This window comes from Primulina eburnea, chromosome 12, assembly GCF_022965805.1.
Source record: "Primulina eburnea isolate SZY01 chromosome 12, ASM2296580v1, whole genome shotgun sequence".
In the NCBI taxonomy this organism is placed as follows: domain Eukaryota; kingdom Viridiplantae; phylum Streptophyta; class Magnoliopsida; order Lamiales; family Gesneriaceae; genus Primulina; species Primulina eburnea.
The window spans coordinates 29670119-29674606 of record NC_133112.1 but is presented as its reverse complement, the minus strand read 5'-3'; the positions used below and the strand labels follow the sequence as shown (position 1 = coordinate 29674606).

General features: G+C 34.0%; 1 pseudogene; it reads right to left on the bottom strand.

Moving 5' to 3' along the window:
• Nucleotides 1-1582: 1582 nt before the first annotated feature.
• On the bottom strand, nt 1583-3463 carry LOC140808455 (probable serine/threonine-protein kinase PBL28; annotated as a pseudogene).
• Between the last annotated feature and the right edge of the window lie 1025 nt (nt 3464-4488).

Genomic DNA, 4488 nt, shown 5'->3' with positions numbered 1-4488 from the left:
TATTTGACAGAGTTTAGAAGAAAAAAATTTAAAAAATTATTCATCTCTTTCGAAACTCTAATCCGAAATTCTAACCCGATTGTAACACAACAAATGTAAATGAGTCAATTAACCCTTTCTCATGGGCCTAGTTACCTAAATATTATTCTATAAAAAAAATAAAATCAATTTCATTGACCATCCCAAGTCTAGATGACCATATCCAAGATCAAATCCATTGAAATCCAACCACGTGGATCACACAAAATATAACATAAAAATATTTCAGCATGAATAATTAAATAGAACACAAATGTGTAACCTGAAATAGTATTAATGGTCTTCTCAACTATACCCAAATATATTAAGTGAGTTTGATACCAATGGATGAATCAAATCACTTGACGTTGTATTAAAAAAAATATACTAAATTATAATTGTGCAACTTCTATTTTTTAAACTATGTCGCAATCAAGTATCAAGGTCTGATCGTCCTCACAATAATTATTGCTTCTTAATATATATATAATCGGTGCCATAAAATGATGAATATATATAACTGGTCTCGACTTTGAATACTCGTTGCACAAATGAAGCTCTTATAATTATTACTAGCTAGCATGTCATAATCTATTATGGCATTATTAAGAATGTTGTTATTATAGTAATATCTTTGGTTTTGGTATGAAATATGAAAACTTCTTTATTGAAAACCTTAATAATTTATTTCGTATATATCTTAATCCAAAAAAAAAAATATTGAAAAAGAATGGTTCACTCAATCCTTATTAATTAATTAATTTTTAACACGTCCAACTAGGACTGCAAACGAACCGAACATGTTCGCGAGTTTTTCGAGCCGGCTCGATAAATATTCGATTCGTATTCGAACTTATCGAATTTGAGCCGAACTCGAACACGTTCGAACTTTTTTTCGAGCCGAACTCGAGCCCAAATTATTTTGTTCGATAGCTCGCGAACTATTCGCGAGCCTTAATATTTTATTAATATAATATAATTATATATATATATATACATACATTTCGAATATTTCGAGCTTTCGAGCCTTAATATCCGAGCAATAATTCGAATAGTTCACGAATATATTCGAATATTTCGAGCCGAACTCGAACTTCATTTCGAGCCGAGCTCGAGCCCAAATATTTGAAATTATCGAACTTCGAATCGAGCTCGAACTCGAATATACCTATTTCGAGCCGAATTCGAGCCTGACTTTTTTACTATTATTCGGCTCGATTCGGTTCGTTTGCACCCCTACGTCCAACACGCTTACCTAGCCATTATGAACAACACAAGTGCATGACTCTTTGTGTTATATTTTGAAAATCAATATTAATTTTTGCCAAGTTTCAAGTACTCCACGATTGTGTTTCAGTTGATGATTCAGCAAAATACACAACTACAAAGTTTATATGTCTTAATTGATTTCACATGCATTTTATATATGTAATACATTTAACTACCAGTATTCATTGGCACTGAAGCTATGGAGCATTAAATATTCAATTCTCCATAAATATACAAGTACATTTATCTCATGAACACTTGCAACTAATGAAACATGACAATCATATCTGGCATGTATGATATGTTGATCTTTTATTCACTTTGACACTGTAATATGAATTCAAGAATTGGAGACTAACAACTATGTTCTGTGCCGCATACCGTTTGAAAACAACAATTTTATATCATTCTAAGTGTATGCATAGCCATCCCAAGTCCTTCAGAATTAGTGTACCTAATAATTTGAAGTTCCTTTACACATTCTGACATCGAGGATAGTTCTCGGCTGTCTAACCGGACACATCTCGATGCTAAATTCGCAAACATGGCTATCGACTCCATCATGTATTATCCCGTTCCATTTCATGATTGATCACCTTCTTCAGCTTCATGTCATTCAGAGTGTGTCTAACCTGTAAAAGTTTCAAGCACATTAATGGTAATTTGGTAATGCTTGTAATAATTTCAAACTGGTTTCTGAACATTCTAAATTGATCCTCAGAAAGTCAGGTGATTGTGAAGTACATGTAGTACCAAGTTTTGTTCACTTGGTCCTTGGTTCAGGTCTACTGCCCTCCTTGTCAAAAGCTGGAGTAGAACGACTCAAAACACGTATACATCGCTTTGTAAAGTGAGTTTTCATGTCTGTTCCCAAGGTATATGCACTCCCATTGCTCAATTGCTCTTGCCATTTTGTAAATTGAAGTTAGAATAGACCTTCTATTCTTAGTTTCTAATCACCATCCAAATACATTAATTACGAAAAAAAAAGATCTTTTTAAATTTATTAGATGAAATCCAAGTTGAGAATAGGGAACCCAAAAATCTTTAATATTCTTCATTAAAAAATAGAGTAAAAATTTTGATCTTGGAGTTAAATCACTTGAAAATCTTGGTCCTTGTCATGTTCTTGCAACAGAAAACGATAGAAGTGATTTTATTTTCTTCAAACTTGAAAGCATATTTATACCAATGTATACTCCGTATCAAAATAGCCGTAAGTACTGAGCGCTCTAGCAGTCACACATGTTTCTTTGCTCTCTGGCATCAACTTTGAAAGCCCAAAATCTGGTATCTGCAATCATCCCAGCAAAAACAAACACAAACCTAGTAAAATCAGCTCTAATTTTGTAGTACACTCTGAGAGTGGATCAAACAGTCCATGAACAGGGCTAGTTGACCCTTCGAATGAAAAAAGTTTTGTGGATTCGCTCCTATCTAGGCTTGTAAATCACAGATACTTTCTTACCTTTGCTTCATAGTGTGAAGAAGAACGTTGACGGATTTGAATTCTCAGTGGACAACAGGAATCCCAACAGCAGAACTTGAATGCATGTATGCAAGTCCTCTAGCAGCAGCTTCGATAGCCACTTTCAAACTTACCAACCAATCCATCTTCACTTCTCCCATCCCTAAATTCCCATGATCAAATCATTTCAAAAAATTTGCTAATTTTAACACCATATCTACTATATCCCTGCAAATCAAAAATTTCAACACAAGAATTTACCTCTAAAGGGAACAAGAATTCGTGCTAGAACATAACTCTCCAGAACACACTGTTACTTTGTATACTCGACCAAATCCATCCATTCCTAATAATAAATTTTCATCCATAAAAGAACAAGTTGCCTCCGCCATTTCTCTGAGAATAAAGACAGATGATGCATTACGCCTTTCTGCTGGTGGAATCCCACATTCATTTTTCCAGTATTCCAGTGGCTTATATATCCCTGCAAATCAAAAATTTTATTCCAAACAAATATAAAAAACTTGTATCAACATAAATCAAAAATCGGGAACTGAAACATACAGGGATTGATCTTATCTTCAGACTTGCTTCCCCTAAGCTTGTTCCGAGCAGAGACTAAACCAATCAAAGACATTGTAAAAAAAAAAAACATATTGGCTACAACATGATGGTTAAATTGTTTGTCAAATAAATTTTTTAACAAGATGGATTTCTTCAAATTGAATTTAAATGAATTATGCAAAGAAAATTCATGCAAACAAAAATGTATAAAACATTCGAGACAACAATGTAGTGAATAAATATGATTAACAAAGAGAACAAAAGAGTTTCAACTTTTGAAGTTGCCAATGTATCCTCTTGTTCAAATATATAGAAATCAAACCCATATAGTTCTACAAAGACAAAAAAAAAAGGGAGGGAAGGGCTTGAACTTTTTAAGTTGCCTACGTATCCTCTTCGGGTGTAGAGGAATCAAAGCCAACGCAGTTCTCTTACCTTTTTAACCCTTCTTACCTTAGAGAGTGGCGTAGCTCAATCACTCTCACCCATTCACCTCATAGTTGTTCCTTCCATATGAATTGTTCTGGCTCGTCAGGCTCAACTGGAAATGTTGTGTTCGATTTGCTGCCTTCGTCCAGTAATATAGCGATGCTTGGGCCTCCTAATTCCTGGGAAAAATGGTTGAGCTTTCTCATTTCTCATTTCTCAATGACCAAATATACATATCCCTAATAATCCCAAGAGAAATTGGAGCCTAACATTTATAACTTCTTTTTACTAAAAAAACTATTTGATAATTTCCTTCTGGAAGCTGACTTCAAATTAAATAACATGAAATCTCCTGGGATCCAAATTATACTAAAGCGCCTCTGAATTTCCCTAATTCTCTAACATAACATCAGCAGATATTCGATTCGTCGAACCAAACGATTCAAACATATACTAAAACAAAAACATATTCATTTCATTTTCTTATATTGGAGTTTGGATACAACCTGTGAGGAATGTCTTGTACTCAGTCAAATGCACTATAGTAAGTACTCCAGCGAGTATTGGCAATTGATTGCTCAAACAGCAGAACGCCCTGTCCTATGTGGCTGGCTTGGATGTCAATGATCAAAATATGGCATTTGGAATGATAGAATCTAAATCTTTAACTTCCACTCGGTAAGTTTTTGGTATGAGGAAAAAACGATCGATACTTAGATTTATGGAGAAGTCATGTTGGA